General features: G+C 42.0%; 1 protein-coding gene across 7 annotated transcripts in view; it reads right to left on the bottom strand.

Annotated features, from left to right (window-relative positions):
• LOC144595325 (protocadherin Fat 3-like) overlaps nucleotides 1-23100 on the bottom strand; it is a 588884-nt gene that overhangs the window by 497111 nt on the left and 68673 nt on the right. Inside the window, exon 2 of one of the 7 annotated variants that reach the window (XM_078402696.1) lies at nucleotides 14911-14959. The exons of the other annotated variants lie outside the window; for them this stretch is intronic. The gene's annotated coding sequence lies outside the window, so the exon portion shown is untranslated. The remainder of the gene's footprint in view (nucleotides 1-14910; nucleotides 14960-23100) is intronic. 7 annotated transcript variants of the gene reach the window in all.

The following is a 23100-nucleotide window of genomic DNA, read 5'->3' as shown; positions in this document are numbered from 1 at the left end:
ACTAGTAGAACAGTTCTCAAGACCGAATACCGTGATGCCAGGTTGGGGATGGGTCTGAAATTCTGCATAACAATTCACGGGAATCTCAGAGTCAAGGCTCCGCACAGATTGACCACTCAATCTACATCTGATCGCAAGAGATAGGACGTAATTGTGATACGAGTTCAATCATTATTTTGTTCAGGCAGGATTGTTTGGAGAAATTGAGAACAAAAAAAGAGGTAAAAGGGCAGGTTTTGCATTTTTCAATAATTTTGTGGGAGCAGACCGAGCGATGGGGAGCAGATATTTGAAGAGTCAACTTCAGAAGGAATGGCCCACCTGGAATGTTAAATGGAAATAGGATGTTATGTTTAATGGAAGCACTGTGCTGAAAGTGGCAGAGGATGCTCGGATGTGACTGGCGTGCACAAGGGGTAAACAAAATAACCTCATGCTGAAACTGAGAGACAGAGGAAGGGGAGAAGTGTAAAAATGAAGTGAGACCAGCCATCAAGAACCATATCAAGCATGAAGGCAAAACTTTAGCTGTGGAAAAAAAGGGAAACTGGAGGATCCGATGCTGAAGGTGACATTGTACATAGAACATAGAAAATAGGTGCAGGAGTAGGCCATTCGGCCCTTCGAGCCTGCACCGCCATTCAATATGATCATGGCTGATCATCCAACTCAGTATCCCGTACCTGCCTTCTCTCCATACCCCCTGATCCCTTTAGCCACAAGGACCACATCTAACTCCCTCTTAAATATAGCCAATGAACTGGCCTCAACTACCTTCTGTGGCAGAGAATTCCACAGATTCACCACTCATTGTGAAAAAAAACTTTCTCATCTCGGTCCTATCCTTAAACATCCCCCTTATCCTTAAACTGTGACCTTTTGTTCTGGACTTCCCCAACATCGGGCACAATCTTCCTGCATCTAGCCTGTCCAACCCCTGAAGAATTTTGTAAGTTTCTATAAGATCCCCCCTCAGTCTTCTAAATTCCAGCGAGTACAAGCCGAGTCTATCCAGTCTTTCTTCATATGAAAGTCCTGCCATCCCAGGAATCAATCTGGTGAACCTTCTCTGTACTCCCTCTGTGGCAAGAATGTATTTCCTCAGATTAGGAGACCATAACTGTACACAATACTCCAGGTGTGGTCTCACCAATGCCCTGTACAACTGCAGCAGAACCTCCCTGCTCATATACTCAAATCCCCTCGCTATGAATGCCAACATACCATTCGCTTTCTTCACTGCCTGCTGCACCTGCATGCCTACTTTCAATGACTGGTGTACCACAACACCCAGGTCTCGTTGCATCTCCCCTTCTCCTAATCGGCCACCATTCAGATAATAATCTGCTTTCCTGTTCTTGCCACCAAAGTGGATAACCTCACATTTATCCACATTATACTGCATCTGCCATGCATTTGCCCACTCACCTAACCTATCCAAGTCACGTTGCAGCCTCCTAGCATCCTCCTCACAGCTAACACTGCCCCCCAGCTTCGTGTCATCCGCTAACTTGGAGATGTTGCATTCAATTCCCTCGTCCAAATCATTAATATATATTGTAAATAGCTGGGGTCCCAGCACTGAACCTTGCGGTACCCCACTAGTCACTGCCTGCCATTCTGAAAAGGACCCGTTTATTCCTACTCTTTGCTTCCTGTCTGCCAGCCAGTTCTCTATCCACATCATTGTACAAAGAGATACAATGAAAGATGACCTTTCTAGGTTAGATCCGTGATACCCAAGTGCTGCAGGTTCAAAAGGAGGCAGGTTAAAGTGAATAAGGAGACTGCCAATGTAAAACAAACAGTTCACAATGTGTAGATTTGGAGAGACCAGATAAAACTTCCAGGAAGCTCTTACAAAAAAAAGTGGAGGTGAAGGAATAAAATCTCAATCTTGTGTCATGTTTAGCGTGTGGGGGAAATGTGTTCATGACAAAGCTTCGTCTGTAGGCTTAAAAATTAAGTATTTGATTATAGAGGGGAAAGTAAAGGACTGGGATTTGAAATGAGATCAAGGTACTGAAGAATGGAAATAAAATGACAGATAAGGAGGGAGAGGAAAGAGAATGGAGAGGATAAATGGGGACAAAAAAAGTATGCCCCAAAAGGTTAGATTAATCACGAAGGACAGGTGCACGGAGTTACCTGGATTCCTAACAAACACAGAGAGTGCTCCTGGCAATGGCATCTAACTGCAATGGCATATGGCAGTCAAATACACCATGGATAAAACTACCACCTATGTTTCGGCCATCAAAATAAGCTGAAGCATAAAAGGCACTGGTGATCCCGGTTTACGCTGCAAACCTTGCCCGCATTGCCGACACCAGGTACACAGCTACCTTGGTTAATGAGTGAATGAACTAGGCATGTGCATTGCCAGGACGTCACTGTTCGAGTGCAGGCTTGGATATGATGGACAAGGGAGGTCATGTTGCAGTTGTATAAGACATTGGTGACTCCACATTTAGAGTATAAGAAAATAACTGCAGATGCTGGTACAAATCGATTTATTCACAAAATGCTGGAGTAACTAAGCAGGTCAGGCAGTATCTCGGGAGAGAAGGAATGGGTGACATTGTGTTCAGTTCTGGGCACCGTGTTATAGGATAGATATTGTCAAGCTGGAAAGGGTGCAGAGAAGATTTACGAAATGTTGCCAGAACTAGAGTCTGAGTCATAGGCGTAGGTTGGGTCTCTATTCCTTGGAGCGCAGGAGGATGAGGGGTGATCTTGTAAAGGTGTATAAAATCATGAGGGGAATAGATCGGGTAGATGCACAGAATCTCTTGCCCAGAGTAGGTGAATCGAGAACCAGAGGACATAGGTTTAAGGTGAAGGGGAAAAGATTTAATAGGAATCCGAGGGGTAAGTTTTTCCACATAAAGGGCGTATGGAACAAGCTGCCAGAGGATGTAGTTGAGACTGGGACTATCCCAATATTTAAGAAACAGTTAGACAGGTACATGGATAGGACAGGCTTGGAAGGATATGGACCATACGCAGGCAGGTGGGACTAGTGTAGCACAGGGACATGTTGGCTGGTGTGGACAAGTTGGGCCAAAGGGCCGGTTCCTACACTGTATCACTATGACTCTATGACAGGGGCACGGAGTTACCCCGGATTACCAACAAACATAGATCGCAATGGCATATACCTTCAATGACATATGGCAGTCAAACACTATGGATACAACTACCACCTACGTTTCAGCTGTCAAACAAAACTGAAGCATTGAAAGGCACTGCAGATCCCTGTTCACGCTGCAAACTTTGCCCACATTCCTGACTCCAGTTCTGACCAAGTACCTGTGTTGCACGCGACCACGCACCTGCGCTTGGTTCAATGTCAATGAACTAGGCAAGTGAATGAGCCAGGACGTTACTGTTCAAGTGCAGGCCAACACTGCCAAGGATATGAGTAGCCATGTGGCAGCGCTTGGAATGGACTGCGGTTCTTCAGAGACAGCAACAAAACTGCTCTACGGAACACCGAATATCATCAAGATGCACAAAATCGTGGCTGGATCTGTAACAAGAGAGGGGCTTTTCAACTAGAATTCACTGGGAATAAACTGAAACAATCCTGAGACAATTCCAAGGCACGTGACTCAGCTATGAAAGCAAGTTTTAAATAACTACCTGGTGAAATACAACAAAGAAAACAGGAATGTGATGAAGGACAATGTGAGAGAGGGGGAAAGACTAGCATTTCTTCAATGAATTTTCAAAAGAAAACTCCATTACTATCTAAGAATCAGTTGCAGCTTCATCAGTGTGAGGTCTGAGAGGAGTGCAAGTTTTTAACACATTTTTACACACACTGAACAGCACTGCTTTACATGGTCACATAAAAATACTTCAGGGCGTTTCCAACCAGGGTTTAATAACCATAAACAATCTAGTGATTTTTAAAAGTTTTATACTGTCATTATTTTCATCCTCACCATCTAAATTTTGAATTATTCATAGAGATCTCAGTGTATGATATACAGTACAGATATCTCTATGATTGTCTTGTTACATTCATTACCTTACCCACGGGAAATCTAGTTACAAAAATCTAGAATCATTGCAGAGATGACTGGACAATGCATTGAAAAGGCAGGATGAGGAAATTATGACAAGACAAATGGGTGAAATATGATAAGCCAAATGGCCTATTAAACCTGTAATTAACTTGTATTCACAAATTATAGATTTGCCTGCAATTGATATTATACAAGTTAGGTTATGGTTACGATTTTGAGGTGGTGTTATATTGGCTATTGTCCAGTTCGCTGATAGAATTTGCATTTCTAAATTAGTTTTTTTTTGTTAATGTTATATGAAGGATGAACATTAACCAGGACAGCTGCTATTTCCTACCTTACAACAACACCTGCACTTCAAATACATTGGGATGGAACGTAAACCAATATCAGCAGTCTTCCTCAGGCCAACATCAAGGCACAGTTCACACTCACTTCTACTAATCGGACTATGTGTCCATTTGCTTTCCCAATGACAAATATACTCTACAGCCCACCAAGTCCATGGAGACCATCACGCACCCATTTACACTAATCCCATCTTAATCCACTTTATTCTCCCCAAATTCCCAACAAATCCTCCTGGATTCTAATACTCACCCACACACTAAGGGGCTTGCCCTGTTAATCTATGAACCTACACCTTTTTGAGCTGTGGGAGAAACCAGAGGACCTGGAAGAAACCCATGTGGTCCCAGAGAGGACATGCAAACTCAACACAAATCGGATAAAAACCAGGTGATACAGAATACACTGAGACTTTCAAAGTGGGCACACACAAATTGATCCAATAAGCAGAAGGAGCATAATCACAGGGCGGTCACGGTGGTGCACCGGTAGAGTTGCTGCCTTACAGCGAATGCAGCGCTGGTGACCCGGGTTCGATCCTGACTACGGGTGCTGTCTGTACGGAATTTGTACGTCTTCCCGTGATCTGCGTGGGTTTTCTCCGAGATCTTCGGTTTCCTCCCACACTCCAAAGACGTAGGTTAATTGGCTTGGTAAATGTTTAAAAAAATGTCCCTAGTGGGTATAGGAGAGTGTTAAAGAATTGTCCCTAGTGGGTATAGGATACTTCCAGTACAGTCGCTGGTGGGCTCTTCGGAAATGATGACCACAAGATACAAGAACAGTGAAAGCCATGTAGCATCTATTTCATCACTTAATACCAATCCAATCTTTGATAGAGGGTAGAGATCTAACATAGGATTCAATGGGCATCTCAGGACCCTGCAATTGTAAATGAAAATAAGTCATCCCTAATCTGAGGGAGGAAGAAATAAAGGGCAATTGAAAGGAATTTTGTGATCTGGCCAGCAAGATAATAACTGACATGGTGCTGAATCAATCTAAACAGGAGGTTCAGTTTTTTTCTGGATTATATTAGAGTCAAGGCAGCCAAGGTAGGTGAGCAAGCACTGGGTTGATTAATTTCAGTACAAATAAAAGGGTAGAGGGATTTGGGATTAAATGATGTTTTTTTAAAGAAGATTGGAGATTGGGACATCAACAGGAAGAACATGGGTATCATTGACAAGTTTGAAGGCTTCATTAACAATTAAGTTCAGACAGGGAAGAAGATAGGCAATGTGGGAGAGTCTCTCAATGTGGGAGAGTCTCTCAATGTGGGAGAGTCTCTCAATGTGGGAGAGTCTCTCAATGTGGGAGAGTCTCTCAATGTGGGAGAGTCTCTCAATGTGGGAGAGTCTCTCAATGTGGGAGAGTCTCTCAATGTGGGAGAGTCTCTCAATGTGGGAGAGTCTCTCAATGTGGGAGAGTCTCTCAATGTGGGAGAGTCTCTCAATGTGGGAGAGTCTCTCAATGTGGGAGAGTCTCTCAATGTGGGAGAGTCTCTCAATGTGGGAGAGTCTCTCAATGTGGGAGAGTCTCTCAATGTGGGAGAGTCTCTCAATGTGGGAGAGTCTCTCAATGTGGGAGAGTCTCTCAATGTGGGAGAGTCTCTCAATGTGGCAGAGTCTCTCAATGTGGGAGAGTCTCTCAATGTGGGAGAGTCTCTCAATGTGAGAGAGTCTCTCAATGTGGGAGAGTCTCTCAATGTGAGAGAGCGTTCCAACCCGAAACGCTTCCTATCCATGTTCTCCAGAGATGCTACCTGATCCACTGAATTGCTCCAGCATTTTGTGCCCACCTTAAGAAGTTGGGCAAGTTTTGTGAAGGGTAGAATATGCAGCAGGGATGGAAGTTGTCATCAATATTATATTAACAGTCTGGTGACCAAGGAGAGCATTGCATTCCATGCAAGGGAGTGCAGTTTATCATGAGAGTCAATGAAGATTGCTTCAACATTCCCAAGGTTTTACTGGATCTATTTGCAGCTTTGAGTCGAGCACCAAAAGCAAAGGCAAAGTGGGGTGCAGAGAAAGAACACTGAATGACAACAGCTTGTTTTTGGCAATGAAACCTACATAATTTGATGAAGTCACCAAGAGACAGCATGATTAATAGATGTAAAATCCCAGAGGTAAAGTTGCAATAGACAATAAACAACAGGTGCAGGAGTAGGCCATTCAACCCTTCGAGCCAGCACCGCCATTCAATGCGATCATGGCTGATCACTCTCAATCAGTACCCCGTTCCTGCCTTCTCCCCATACCCCCTCACTCCGCTATCCTTAAGAGCTCTATCCAGCTCTCTCTTGAAAGCATCCAACGAACTGGCCTCCACTGCCTTCTGAGGCAGAGAATTCCACACCTTCACCACTCTCTGACTGAAAAAGTTCTTCCTCATCTCCGTTCTAAATGGCCTACCCCTTATTCTTAAACTGTGGCCTCTTGTTCTGGACTCCCCCAACATTGGGAACATGTTTCCTGCCTCTAATGTGTCCAATCCCCTAATTATCTTATATGTTTCAATAAGATCCCCCCTCATCCTTCTAAATTCCAGTGTATACAAGCCTAATTGCTCCAGCCTTTCAACATATGACAGTCCCGCCATTCCGGGAATTAACCTAGTGAACCTACGCTGCACGCCCTCAATAGCAAGAATATCCTTCCTCCAATTTGGAGACCAAAACTGCACACAGTACTCCAGGTGCGGTCTCACCAGGGCCCGGTACAACTGTAGAAGGACCTCTTTGCTCCTATACTCAACTCCTCTTGTTATGAAGGCCAACATTCCATTGGCTTTCTTCACTGCCTGCTGTACCTGCATGCTTCCTTTCAGTGACTGATGCACTAGGACACCCAGATCTCGTTGAACATCCCCTCTTCCTAACTTGACACCATTCGTGAGAACGGAAGTCATTAAGAGATATACCAGCTACAATGAAATAACATGAAAATAAACTAAGAACACTTCACTAAGCTATGAAATGGAAATGTTTTAGAGAAAGATGGTGCAGTCAAACGTACCAGAAAAAAGAAAACAAAGATGATAACGAATAGTGCTGTCGACTCGGTCACTATAATGATTGTGAAATTGATTCGTGTTTTTTTTGTGTAAATCGGCACCTTTATATTCAAGTACTTATTATTTTCGATGTGTTCCATCCCAAAACATATTAACCAATATTTAACACATCTATATACTCAGTTATTAGTCCCATTTAATTCATCTGAATTAAATTATAAACAATGATTTGTTTTAGCAACAAAATACATACTGCTCAAGGAAACCATAATGGAAGCATCCTAAAATTGCTGTCAACTCAGAACACACTATCTTTATTGCAGTCCATGTTGTGACAATCTCAAAGCAAAAGTCACCACTAATGCCGTATTTATGTTTCCCCATTTCTCTTTATGTTGGTCTGGTGATCAGTCATCTTACAAAAGCATGGTCTACAACCATTTGGTCTACAACCATTTGGCCTGGGCAGGCCTGTATAGTCCAGTGCATAAATTAGCTTTTTTAAAAGAAATAAATGAGAACCTGCTGCTATATATGTTGGACACAGCAGTGTGAGATAGAATGGGCCTTACACACCAAACATGCTGAGCTGCACAACCAGTTTGCAGGTCATGGGTGGAGGAGCGGGAGTAGAACATTGTGCACCCCCCAAGTTAGAGCTGTGTGATGGGCCACTTGAAGTTGGTCCCACCATAGAGCTCTGTCGCATGGAACTGGTTCAGACAGGTCTCTCTTGAGTGCAACAAAGCAGACCTCATGTGCTGACTTCAAGCACAGATGCAATTGGCATCAATCTCTGCTGGCATTTTCACTTGTTAGCACTTCAAACACATGGAGAATAGGGTATATGATATGATATGATATGATGATAGTGGAAAAGCAAAATCCATGGGATTCCATGGGTCGCATTTGTACTTGTGCAACTTTGCATTGCCAGACTTGAATGCCAGAGACCTGGTCCTTAGAAGAATGCAGACCTCCTGGTTCACCAAGGCTTCTGGTTGGGGAACAATAGACAATAGACAATAGGTGCAGGAGGAGGCCATTTGGCCCTTCGAGCCATTCAATGTGATCATGGCTGAATGCACTCTTGAATGCATTCAGAGAATTGGCCTCCACTGCCTTCTGAGGCAGAGAATTCCACAGATTCACAACTCTCTGACTGAAAAGGTTTTTCCTCATCTCAGTTCTAAATGGCCTACCCCTTATTCTTAAACTGTGGCCCCTTGTTCTGGACTCCCCCAACATTGGATGGTTTTTATGGGAAGTCACTCCTCCACATATTTCCTTATGAAATCAGTAACAAATGTGACGTATTAATTCACTTCCATTGCAGTCCTTGAACATTGCCCAGTCTACTGACTCCACGCAGTCCCGGAGTCATTCCTCTGCCTCCCCCGACCAGCTCTATGCAGTCCTCACCGCTGGGGATGCATTCTTCAGTCATTGCCTATATGCCAGGAGAAGGAGCACAGCCGAGCGGTCAGATTTCCCAAAGTGAGAGCGAGAGATGGAGTGAGAGACATTCTTGTGGCAGTGTCCAAATTATTCACAGTGGACAAGTTCCCAAAGAACTTCAGCAGCATTACTTTGACTCGAGTATATATAAGGCATTCAACATGACACTAGGTCTCTGGCAATTGAATGCCACCTTTCATTTCCCAAGTAAAATTATATATTTGTACACAGTTCAGATTAGAATCTCATAGATAATCCTTAATAGTATGAATAAAGTTAATAAGACAAATGGCAATGCTGGTAAAATATTTCTCAGAACAACATGTACCATCATTAATGAATAGAATCCATTACTCAAAAGTGCACGTGATCTGCCCGAAATTCATCCCCAGTCATTGGCACTAAACAGGCTAGACTATGTGGAGGAAAGAACTGCAGATGTTGGTTTAAATTGAAGGTAGACACAAAATGATGGAGTAACTCAGTGGGACAGACAGCATCTTTGGAGAGAAGGAATGGGTGATGTTACGGATCGAGACCCTTCTTCAGACTGAACCAAATGCTGAGTTACGCCAGCATTTTGTGTCTACGTTAGACTATGTTGTAGTTGTTGTGCATTTTGCTCAGCTTCTAGAATTTGATTTCATTAACTATATCATTTGGCAATATCCACTTGAAATGAATTCCAGTTTTTACGAGTCTGGAAGAACTCAGCATTTTAAAGACATTACGTGCTGATGTCATTACTACCACGTCCAGTGGTGATCTAATTAGATTAGACAGTTGTAAAGTGCACATTGTCACTAAAATCACAGGTGATATTGGGTCTTTCGCTATTAAGACTAAATTTAGCAGTATCCATCATATTACAAAGAACCAGTGGGTCTTGAAGTCTTAATTACTTGAATCTTCACATTTGTAAAGCCTGAGCTATTCACATAATATTTAAATATAATGCAAGACGCAGTGCAGAAGTTTATTTGTCGACCTTATAGTCATTGCTTTAGACTATTTACATAGAGTGCAAGGAAACTGTTTAACAGAATGTTAGAGGACTGCAAGCCCAGGAGTATTGTACAAATCAAACGTAATTATCACCCTTCTTTATGCCAGCTTAACAGCTCTCTATTCAATTGATGCAAATGTTCTCAATGAGTGAAGCGCTGTGGTTTATTTTAATGCCTGTGGTCTCCAGTTGACTTTGGTCACTAATTTTTTATTCTACATTCTAGTATACATTTTGGTAGTCGGTCAGCTGTTAAGTTGCCTCATTATCACCAGAATGTACAAGGACTATTTTTCTTCACCCACTCAATATCAAGGACAAGTTTTATTTTACTCTTCATCTGTAGAATTCAGCTCCCTCACTCTCAGTCTTGTGGTCCTGAAGAGCATGTGTTATGGGGTAAAATGAAATCTGCTTTAAAGGATGTGACATTTTCAGTTTGACCTGCAATGATAGAGGTGCTCGTCTTGAGGTATTATCAGTTGATATTTCATGATATTGCTGACATTAAGTTAGATGTTTTACAAAGTCAGGAGAGTCGCACCATAAAATACTTAATGTTATTTGGTGTTCCTGTGTGGGCACGATGTCAAATTTTGTTTAGCAAACGCTCAAGTGCATATAGATATTAATTAGACTGCAAATGTCCTCAGGATGTGAATAAAGCAAGTGGGGGTTAAGTACCCATTTGACAAGAGACGTCTCATTGACACTGCTCTCCTAAAGTCAGAAAATACCACCCAGATGAAAACAAAATTCACCAAAAGCTTCCAAAATCCATTTAAGTTGAGATATATCCCTTTTAGCAAAGCTGGATAGTAAGACATACTGTATTCGGGATAGGTAGTCCAATAGAACACTCTACAGTTTTCTTTGGCATGAAGTATTAAAGGCATTGATTAGTAAAAGGAAAATAGCTGTAAATTTCCTTTGCTTTATGAACAATATGGAATATTAACAGAGACTGATGATAGTTGATGTAGCATGCTAATATTCTGAAAATTAAAGTTATTTAACCTAGTACCTGTAAATTTTAATTCATAGTGTCTAATTTATGGTCTTTCTTTGGTACCAGTGCCTCTCTAATTAAAGTACTTTGAGGTGGCTTTCTCTGTAGTTTAATGCATAGCCGTGCAGCAAATAATATGACATGTCCCATTGGTAATTATTAATAGTTAGAATGTTCCAGTTGCTTCACATGCTTACTACATCACAAAGATAGCAATTCAAAGCATTTTTGGTTTCTCAATGAAAGCAAGGTGCTAAATTACAAAGTGAACAAATTGGTTTCAGACAGGTTATGATCTTAGCTGAGGTTGAGGAGAAAAAAGTTTGCTAGAAAATTATTTTGGCTTCAAACTAGGCAATTATTTACCGTATTCAGTAATGCTAAATTTGGTGTCTACTCAATCTCTATAAATTTTGCTAATCAAGAAACTCAATATATAAACCATACAATTTAAGTACATGAGTTACAGAATCAGAAGACACAAACGCAGCTTACAAAAGGAAGAAAATTAACACTTTCGTCCTTGCATAGTCAAAACTTAAAGAGTACCTTATATACGTGTAATGAAAGTAATTTATAAAAATTACATGAAAGAAACATTATGTCATGTTATGCAGTGAAGAATGATTAGCTGCAAAATGCATTTTTAGTTCATTATTACAAGGTTCTACTGCGATTAATTCATTAATTGTACACTAGTCTTGGTTTTATGTTAGTCATGTTAATCCCTGATGTATAATTACAAATAAAATTACAGTAATCTGTGCATTCACCACTTCATTGGCAATAACCAACTGACCCAAAACTACTGAATTGGGCCCAGGAAAGAGGTCAGTGCTGATGAGATATTCTTGTTTCTGTAACTCCCATATTTTTCTTCAAATGGTCACAGCTAAATGCAATAAAAATAAATGGCTGAAACGTTGTGGGCAACAAGGGACTATGTAATTGCGAATGGAGGACTCTACATTTGTCCACCCCAGGATCTTTTTACTTCTACTCCCATTTATTACTTTGTCAATAGTACAAAGATTCTGCCTACACGTTTAGTTATATATTTTTTTATTATAGATCTAATTTTAAAAATCCTGGAATTGCTTTATTTCCTGAATCGTTGCACGGGTTCATAAAAGGTGTGTCCCAAGAGGTCTCATGATTGCTTGTGCAGTGGGGATCAAAGGTCATGATAAATAACTGCAATCCAAGTGTATGGGACTAGCTGGAATGATTACCTATCACAGATACATAGCTACACAGATACATAGACAATGGGTGCAGGAGTAGGCTATTCGGCCCTTCGAGCCAGCACCGCCATTCAATGTGCTGATCATCCACAATCAGTACCCCGTTCCTGCCTTCTCCCCATATCCCTCGATTCTGCCAGCCCTAAGAGCTCTATCTAACTCTCTTTTGAATGCATCCAGTGAATCGGCCTCCACTGCCTTCTGAAGCAGAGAATTCCACAAATTCACAACCCTCTGGGTGAAAACGTTTTTCCTCATCTCAGTTCTAAATGGCCTAACCCTTATTCTTAAACTGTGGCCCCTGGTTCTGGACTCCCCCAAACCTCAGGAACATGTTTCCTGCATCTAGCATCCAATCCCTTAATAATTTTATATGTTTCTATAAGATCCCCTCTCATCCTTCTAAATTCCAGTGAATACAAGCCCAGTCGCTCCATTCTTTCATCATATGACAGTCCCGCCATCCCAGGAATTAACCTCGTGGACCTACGCTGCACTCCCTCAATAGCAAGAATGTCCTTCCTCAAATTATCTTCTTGTATACATTGAAAAAAAGACAAGACAAAAAAAAAAAGTTTTATTTTCTTTGCTCCATTTTATTCCACTGGTACTTTTGGTAGGTATACTCATCTCTTTTTTTCCCTGCCACCCTCTTCATGGACCAAATGGAAATTTTAAAATGAGTAGATCAGTCACACCTGCTCCCTAGCACCAAACTGATGAAGCCCCCCGGTCAATCATGTTATAGTGACATGGTTTTATCTATATACTAGAACTCTCCTCTGTATTTTTGTTTGTTCCTGAACTGCAGCCAAAACGGTACACGATAGCACGACAATTTTAGGCCCACCTTTCTCACCGTCGTTCCTTTGGTACTAATGGAAGAAGTTTCATTGAAATCGGTGTTATATTTTTAAAGTATTCACATTTAAAGGTATTCACAAGTTTAAATCTATCTCCTAGGAAGGGAGGGGGGTGGGAGGGAGGGGAGGAGGATAAGGGGGATGGAGTGGGAGGGGAAGGGGAAAGGGGAGGGGAAGGGGGAATGGGAAGGGGGGAGGGGAAGGGGAAAGGGGAGGGGAAGGGGGAATGGGAAGGGGGAGGGAAGGGGGAAGGAGGAGGATGGGGGTAGGGGGAAGGAGGGGGAGGGGGAGAGGGGTGAGGAGAGGGTGCTGCACCAATGCAGGAGAAGTTTGGGCCCAACGGGTCCACTTGGTCTAGTATTGTTATAAAACCAAGTGCCAATACTATATGGTGCCACGGTTGTCTGCACACTAGGCTTCACTCTTAAATGACAGCACTACGAATTGCACAAATTTGACAAAGGAAACAATTTTCCAGCAACATAATCTACTCAAAATATAAACACATTTATTCAGATAACAAAGTATGAATATTTAAAAGGGGTTACTCAGCTGTCAAACTTTTTTAAAAAAACATTTCCACTAATCAAAGGCAACAGCTCAAGTTAATTTGCATGCCATTGCTTGCACTACGTTTTCTTTAAATCAGTATCAATTTCATTGACAATTCAAAAGTGTATATTTTGTTAATCAGATTACATCTGAATAAGTGTATTCACGTGTGAAATTCAGTGCAAGTTAATGAGAATATCTCATTTAGTGATCATTAGAAATAAAAAATACTGACAATACAGCTGTCCCTGAAGTGAACTTTACTATATTTAGTTATAGTTGGAGAAATAAATAAAGCTCAAACATATATACAGATGCCAGAAAATGAATGTGCAATCATGCTATCAAATCTTTCCACATGGACTAATTAAGCGTGCATTTATACAAAAGTGATAAAAATATCCAGAGACAAGAATGAATATGAAATTCACACAGTTGAACCTAATGGTAGAAAACAAAGCAGTGCTAGGAAATACTGCAGCATTGAATATTGGTTAAGGTGCAGCACAATGTGTCGAGTAAGAACCTTCAATGTTATTTCTAATAGCTTTAATAAAATGAAGTAAAAGATCATCACATACTCTCCCAACACTAAAATAATTAACAACTAGTGGTTTGGAGAAATACATATATTTCCATTAATTTTGTGTAGGAAAGAACTGCAGAAGGTAGACACAAAATGCTGGAGTAACTCAGCGGGTCAGGCAGTATCTCAGGAGAGAAGGAATGGATGACGTTTCGAGTCGAGACCCTTCTTCAGACTGATGTCAGGGGAGAGGGCGGGACAAAGATAGGACGTAGTCGGAGACAGGAAGACTAGTAGGAGTACTGGGAAGGCGGAGGGGATGGAGAGGGGAAGCAGGGACTACCTGAAATGGGAGAAGTCAATGTTCATACCGCTGGGGTGTAAACTGCCCAAGCGAAATATGAGGTGCTGTTCCTCCAATTTACGCTGGGCTTCACTCTGACAATGGAGAAGCCCAGGACAGAAAGGTCAGATTGGGAATGGGAGGGGGAGTTGAAGTGCTGAGCCACCGGGAGATCAGGTTGGTTGAGACAGACGGAGCAGAGAACTGCAGATGCTGGTTTAAATTGAAGGTAGACACAAAATGCTAGAGTAACTCAGTGGGTCAGGCAGCATCTCTGGAGAAAAGGAATAGGTGACGTTTCGTGTCGAGACCCTTCTTCAGACTGATCATTTTAATTTGAAATTAATTTCCATTAATTTTAATGATTTCGCAATAAACTTCCTGTCACTGAAAATTTAATTTCATGTGTGACATCTCATTCCTTCAGCGTTTAATTACTATTAAAAATGTTATAATTATATTAGACTGTGAAACTGAGAATGTTCTCAACTCTGTTCTTTACTCACCTCTCTTAATCCCCATTTCCTTTCTCTGCCTCGCCTTCTCAACGCAGTCCTGTTAAAATGAATTATTCCAAGTTATACTGTATAGTTCGGTACGAGAGTTAAAGTTCACTGCCCCAGAATCCATTTAGTGGATATGGCATAAATTACCCATCACACTATCACATGCCATCTCGTCGTTCTGCTCTTGCTCTCCCTTCCCCACATAGAACAAGGGTAGAGTTCCCCTGGTCCTCATCTTTCACCCCATTAGTCTACCCGTTCAACACATCATCCTCTGACATTTTCTGTCGCCTCCAACATAATCTGCACCACCAGTCACATCTTCCTATCCCCATCCATTTCTGCCTTCCGCAAAGTCCGTTCACTTAGCAACTCCTTGGTTCATGCAACCCATAACAACTGCAAGAGATTAACACCTCTGTCCCTGTACCTCCTCCCTCAAACTAGGGACCCCAGCAATCCTTCCAGGTACAACTGAGGTTCACTTGCACCTCCTCTAACCTCACCTACTACACCATCTACTATATCGGTGTTCCCGATATGACCTCCTGGAGACTCTGCAACCGTTTCGCTGAACACTTATGCTTAGTGCACTAAGGTCTACTGGATCTCCCGCTTGCTGACCATTTTAACTTCACTACTCCCACAGTGATCTTTCTGCCCTGGGTTTTCTCCAAATGCAAACTGGAGAAACAGCACCTCAAATTCTGTGTGGATAACTTACAAACTACAAATCCACCCCCATAACCCCCTCCCATTCTCTCTCTCTCTCTCCCCCCCCCTCCCATTCCATACCAAGATGCTCCCATTTCTCCCCTCCCCCACTGCCTGACCTGCTGAGTTACTCCAGCACTTTGTCTTTTTTCACATCATTTCACTGAGTTCCTTCTTTTTATAAATTCTTCTTTCCTTAGAGTAAGAAATATTGTTCTTTAAAGATAATTACAATCAAAAAATTCTTAAAACCACTCTGTTGGATCTTGACTTAATAAGTACCAATTCAGTTGATCCAAGAAGTCATATCTATAAAAGTCATTATTTTTCAGCCACTACAATTTTAGCAGTTATCACAATTTTAAAAATGCACAAAATTTTGGCTTTTAACAACTCACACAGGATTGAAATAAGTAGTAATGACTCAGAATTGAATGCTCCCTAGAGTGCTTTCCTATATTCTTTAGCCGTGATGTTAACAGCTTTGTATCAACTGAAAAATCTTTTCAATTGGTTCATTATCACTAGATTTCCTTTTCTTTTTTTTTCCAAACAGTCAGCAGAGCTTATCATTAGCCATGTAACCTCCAAGTTAATAGCCATTTAAGCCTCACCAGCATTTAAGTGTACTTACGTGCACTACAACAATAAGATGTACTGAAAGGACGATCTTTTATCGGACGGATGAAGCTAACCCAATCAAACAGATATTTATAGAAAATAATTCAGGCAAATTGCAGTGTTGTGTCCAGTATTCTTCCCTTCATCTGCACCAAAATAGATTATCCAGCTATTACCTGTTTCTTGTTATGTGTTGCTGTTACCTTCCAAGGTCCAAAGATATTCGGCAATCAGACCTTCTCCGAATTGTAAATGGAATTTTAAGGAATCAATTAGAGAATCTTTCATTCACTATCACATTTGCAACACACTGGCAGATGCCCCAACTATGCAATGTCCCTCTTGGAGCCGGCTCACCTCCCATTGTAGTGTTGAACAGATCTATGGTCTTGAATACAGTCGGGGAGATGGCCTCCCATAGGAAAACAAAAGTAACAACCAAATCCATGACTGAATGGGAGGGTGTTGTCAGTAGGGGATTCTATTGTTTCTGGAAAGGTAAAAGAGATTCCAGTTTGGGTCTCGACCCAAAACGTCACCCATTCCTTCTCTCCAGAGATGCTGCCTGTCCCGCTTAGTTACTCCAGTTTTGTGTCTATCTCCAGTTTGGCATGTTGCCTCCCCAATGCCAGGATGCAGCCAGGCATTCTGAAAGGGAAGGAATGACAACCAACAGATATGATGCATATTGGTACCAACAACAAAGGAAGAGAGAAAGGGCAAAATCCTGCAACAAGAGTTTAGGGAACAAAGTGGCAATTAAAAAAAATTGGACTTTAAAAGTATTAATCTCTATCTGGGTTCCTGTGCCACAACCTAATCAGTATAAGAATTGAAGGATAGGTTAGATGAATGTGTGGCTGGAGGGATGATGCAAAATAACAGGCTGTGAAGGTGGGATCTGTACAAGTGGAAAGTGCAAACTCACCAGCCTTCACATCCAACATCTGTCACCTCCAATTTGATCTCACCACCAGTCACATCTTCCCATCTCCAACCCTTTCTGCCTTCCAAAGAGACTGCTCCCTTCACAACTCCTTGGTTCACTTCCCAACAAAACCACCCCCTCCCCAGGTACTTTCCCCTGCAATAGCAGGGGATGTAACACCTGTCTCTCTACCTCCTCTCTCACCTCCATCCAGGGACCCCAACAGTCTTTCCAGCTGAGACGGAGGTTCACCATGATGTTCCCAATGCGGTCTTGAGTACATCGGTGAGACGAAGCGTATATTTGGCAGCCATTTCACTGAACACTTACATTTAGTCCCCCCAAGGTTTGCTGACCATTTTAACTCCTCTTCCCATTCCCATACTGACCTTTCCATCCTGGGCCACCTCCATTGCTGAAGGCCACATGCAACTGGAGGAACATCACCTCATATTTTACCTGCGTAGTTTACAACCCAAATGGTATAAACACAAATTCTTCAAATTTAGGATACTACTCAAATCCCCCCTTCTTTCCCCATATCACCCTACTCCCTTCTCCCCCCCCACTCTCCAATGCCCCACCTGGATTAGCAGCCATTTCTGCACTCTCCCTCCCTTTTCACATACATTCCTTCCTCCAGCTTCACAATTTGCAACTCTTCAATCCTTTTGTCTCACACCTGTCTTTTCATTTTTCAACCTTTGTCCAACCATCTGCCCATCAAATAACCCTCCTCACTCGTATCAACCTATTACCCGCCAGGCTCTGTCCAGCCCCTCCTGTCTTCCAGCTTTCTACTTCCGGCCATCTACAATCAGTCTGAAGAAGGGTCCCGGCCCAAATTGTCATCTGTCCATGTTCTCCAGAAATGCTGTCTGACCCACTGAGTTTCTCCAGCACAATATATCTATCCTTGAGGCAAGGTTTGCCAGTGACTTTATGGTAGGTTTAAACTGTGGTGGCAGGGGAATGGACTAAAGGTAGGCATTCAGATAGAGAGTTACAATCACCTACAGATGAAATAGTTAGGAAGCCCATTAGGCAGAATAAGTGGACGTGAACATCAAGGTATTTCAAAACTAAGTTGCATCTATTTTAATGCAAGGAGTCTAACTCATAATGTGGATGAATTTAAAGTTGTAATTTACATTGGGAAATACTATATTGTTGCCGTCACTGAAACTTGGTTGAAGGAGGGGCAGGATTAGCAACACATATCCCAGGGTACAAAATATTCAAGCGAGCAAACAGAGGTAGAAATGCATGGTTAACCAATGACTATATTAACTCAGTACTGACAGAGGATAACCTAGAATGCTCCTCAAACAAGGCCATATGGGTAGAGATTGGGAACAAAAAGAGTGTTATCACCTTTCTGAGACTGTGTTACAGACATCCAGGCAACCAAAAGGAGATAGGGAAATGGATGTGCAAGCAAGTATCAAAGTGGTGCAATGAAGTGTCACAAAGCAAGAATATTTTTGGCACCGCATATAGATAGACCAAGGGAAGCAGCACAACTGGATCTTAGCTTCATAAATTGTAGGAGCAGAAGTAGGCCATTCGGCCCATCAAAGCTACTCCGCCATTTAATCATGGCTGATCTATCTTTCCCTCTCAACCCCATTCTCCTGCCTTCTCATAACCCCTGACATCTGTACTAATGAAGAATCTATTCATCTCCACCTTAATAATACCTTGAATAATTAAGGTGGTCACGTGGAGGGAGTCCCAATGGAGGAGAATCATGGAATAGTGACCACAACTTCATTTATTTCAAAAGTAATCATGGAAAAGGATAGGGATGGACCAAAAACAAAAATTAAATGGAGAAAGCCAATATAGCAGGATCTGGATAAGGTTGACCATGGGCTTCTGCACAGTGGGAAGTATTCAAAAGGAAATATATTAAGAGTACAGGGCCAACATGTCCCTACAAGGGTAAACACCTGGAATAACTTGTTCAGGGATCCCTGGAAGTTAAAACTTATTGAGAGTTATATTTAAAAAAAATAAAAGGAGGGAGCTAAGGGAACTAAAGACAAGCGAGACTGTCAAACAACATCAACATCAACATCAACATCAACATCAACATGACATCAACATCAACATGACATCAACATCAACATGACATCAACATCAACATGACATCAACATCAACATGACATCAACATCAACATGACATCAACATCAACATTACAAAAGGCAAGGATGTGAAAAGATGAGGTACGAAGGTAAGCTAGCCACGGACATAAATGAGGGTAGTCAAAGCTTCTTTAGGTATGTGAAGAGGAAAAGATTAGTTAAGCCAAATGTGGTGTGGGTCCCTTGAAGACAGAAGCAGGTGAATTTATTATGGGGAACAAGGAAATGGCAGACGAGTTGAACGACAGGTACTTTTGTTCTGTCTTCACTGAGGAAGACACAAACAATCTCCCAGAAGTACTAGGGGACAGAGGATCTAGGGTGGCAGAGGAACTGAAGGACATTCACATTAGTCAGGAAATGGTGTTGGGTAGACTGATGGGACTGAAGGCTGATAAACCCCCAGGGCCTGATGGTCTGCATCCCAGGGTACTCAAGGAGGTGGCTCTATAAAGCGTGGATGCATTGGTGATCATTTTCCAATGTTCTATAGATTCTGGATCAGTTCCTGTGGATTGGAGTGTAGCTAATGTTATCCCACTTTCTAAGAAAGGAGAGAGAGAGAAAGCAGGGAACTATAGACCAGTTAGTCTGACATCAGACTATGACATCGGAAGATGCTGGAGCCAATTATTAAAATGTAATAACGGCGCATTTGGATAGCAGTAACAGGATGGGTCCAAGTTTTTATTTATGAAGGAGAAATCTTGCTTGACTAATCTTCTGGAATTTTTTGAGGATGTAACAAGTAAAATGGATAAGGGAGAGCCAGTGGATATAGTGTATCTGGACTTTCAGAAAGCCTTTGATTAGGTCCCACACAGGGGATTAGTGGGCATAATCAGAATACTTGGAATTGGGGGTAGGGTACTGATGTTAATATTGGCTAAATTAAAGACATTATAAAATGGAGAATCCCTCCATTTGTCAGTATTGCTTAGCCCTTGTCAGCAGAACTTTACAGGCTTCGATTGGCGTCAGCTAGTCTAGGCTCAGGTTGATATGCAGAATGGTAAATGGTCCAGGTGTTCTCCATGTTTCCCTTAAATTGATAACTTATATAATGATTTCGCAAACTGATCCTAAATGCATTATTCCTATTAGGTAGCTGCAAATGTATTGTGAAACAATACGTATAATGTTTCAAGACGGTCATCCTGTTAATTGATGATTGGGCGAATTGTTGAGCCTTGGGGAAGTTGTGGGTTTCCAGGGCACATGTTTCAATGTTTGTCCTTGTTAGCTTCCCTCGAGAGCTTTCCATGCAATACAATGCATTGAGCTGTTGTATTATTGGGTTAGGGAGATGTCTGTTATGTATGGGGTTAATCGATATCTGTTATTGGGTAAGTGTAAGTCAACCCCCTGTGTGGTTCGGCCCTCAGGTTCGCGGGGCATATAAAAGACGGTGATCACAAGGTTCGTGGTCGATCCTCAGGAGAACTGCTGGAGTGTCTCTGTCTAGGCGAGGCCTTGAGGGCTTGACTAGACAGAAGCAGGGATCGAACCCGCGGTGGGGGTAGTAGGTACAGCGTATGATCTGTGACGCGTTTATAATTTCACTAGAATAAACTTTAATCTTTGCAAGTGCTTGACGCAGTGTTTTTACTGAAACTAGACTGGGGGGGAAGCTCAGAAACGAGCAATTATCACTGACATGGATAGAAAATTGGTTGGCAAACAGGAAACAAAGAGTAGGAATTAACGGGTTCCTTTCAGAATGGCAGGCAGTGACTAGTGGGGTGCCACAAGGCTCTGTGCTGGGACCGCTGCTATTTATAATATACATTAATCCAGAGGAAGTTTTACAAGAATGATCCCAGGAATGATTGGTTTAACACAAGGGCCTATCCCACTTAGGCGATTTTAAGGCGACTGCCGGCGACTAGGCTGTCACCGACAGTTCGCCGGGTGTCGCGGGCATGATCATGAGGAGTCTTCCAAAAATCATAGTGGATCTCACGCGTCGCTGAGAAATCATCCGGTTTGAAATTCTTGGCGACAGCTGGCTTGTCGGCAGATATATTTGCTTATTGTGGGTACTGTCGCATGCTGTCCCCAGGTTTGTTAGGTTCTCTTAGGTGCAGTTAGCACATAATATTAAAATTAGTAAAGTCATTTCCAAATACCATAAAATGCTTGTGTTTAACCAATTTATTTACCGTCAGGACATTTGACAGGTAGATTGAAGGCGACAGTTTGACGGTCAGGTAAGCGTGGGAATTTACGCGATGTTTATGGCCATCAGCCATTACATTTAAAGTGGGCTCCCAACCCAGATATGCAACCCAGAAACCAGATATGCATCTCCCTTACATTTTCAAAGAATGTCCACACACTTTTCACAAAAATCCACTTAACCACTTTTAAAATTATTTTTGTTAATACTGCTATTAGCAAACTGGAAGTAAATCCAGTTTATGCCTTGTTACAGTGAAGCTTGGTTTTTCAGTAACCCATACAAGGTGTTATAGTTCAAAACTCTCAAGTACTTACCGAGTTGTCAGTGATTTCAGCGAAAATTAGGATGCCGGAGAAGCATTGACAGCGTGGGAATTTCGCAATGTTTCTGAAGACGGTGTCATCTCGGCCTGACTCGGCATTGTCGTGGTCATTGTCGTCGGGAAAAGAAAAATTTGGCGATCTGCTACGACTTTGACAGTCGCCGAATTGCCTAAGTGGGACAGGCCCTATATGATGAGTGCTTGATGGCTCTAGGCCCCTACGTGCTAGAGTTTAAAAGGATAAGGGGGGTCTCATTGAAGCTTACTGAATAATGATAGGCCTGGGTGGAGTGGGCGTTTCCACAAGTCTAGGGCCAGATGAGGGCACTACCCCAGAATAAAATTAGATATCTTTAGAAGGAAGAGGTGGATTTTTTTTAGCCAGAGAGAGGGTGGTGAATCTGTGGAATTTATTGTCACAGACAGTATAACAGTATAACAGTATAACAAAACTTTATTGTCATTCGGTATAAATACCGAACGAAATTTCAGCAGTCACAAGACACAGCAAAAAAAGAAAAGAACACAGGACACACGACCCCAACACAAACAGCTGTGGAGAATTTGGGTAATTTTAAAGTGGAGATTAACAGGATTGGTAAGGGTGAACAAAACGTTATGGGGAGAAGGCGGTGGAATGCGGTTAAGAGGGGAAGATTGATCAGCATGATTGGCGGAGTAGACACAATGGGCTGAATGGCCTAATTCTGCTCCAGTGACATTCGAACTTCCTTTTCAAGAAAGGAAGCAGGGAAAAGCCTGGTAATTTCAGACCCATCAGTATTAGAGAAGATATTGGAGAAAATGCTGAGGGACAGGATCAATGATCACTCAGAATGACAGGGGCAAAGTGTAGGGCTCTTGGGATCCAGGGCAATTTGGCAAATGGATCTAAACTTGACCTGGCAATGAGATAGAGAGTGATGGTCGAGGATAGTTTTAGCAATTGGATGCTGTTCCTGAGGGTGTTCCACAGGGATCAATCAGTGCTTGGATCTTTGTGGTTTGCAATGTACATGATTGATTTGGATATGGATGTAGTGGTTATAGTCAGTAGGATTGCAGTAACTTTCATATTTAACATTTAAAAGTTAGTAACATTAGTTAAATCACTAAAACATAGTCATAGTTCCTAGGTATTTATTCACAAAGTGCTGGAGTAACTCAGCAGGTCGGGCAGCATCTCGGGAGAGAAGGAATGGGTGACATCACCCATTCCTTCTCTCCCGAGATGCTGCCCGACCTGCTGAGTTACTCCAGCACTTTGTGAATAAA

The sequence above is a fragment of the Rhinoraja longicauda genome, chromosome 7 (assembly GCF_053455715.1).
Source record: "Rhinoraja longicauda isolate Sanriku21f chromosome 7, sRhiLon1.1, whole genome shotgun sequence".
NCBI lineage: Eukaryota > Metazoa > Chordata > Chondrichthyes > Rajiformes > Arhynchobatidae > Rhinoraja > Rhinoraja longicauda.
This window is presented reverse-complemented; position numbering and strand designations above follow the sequence as displayed.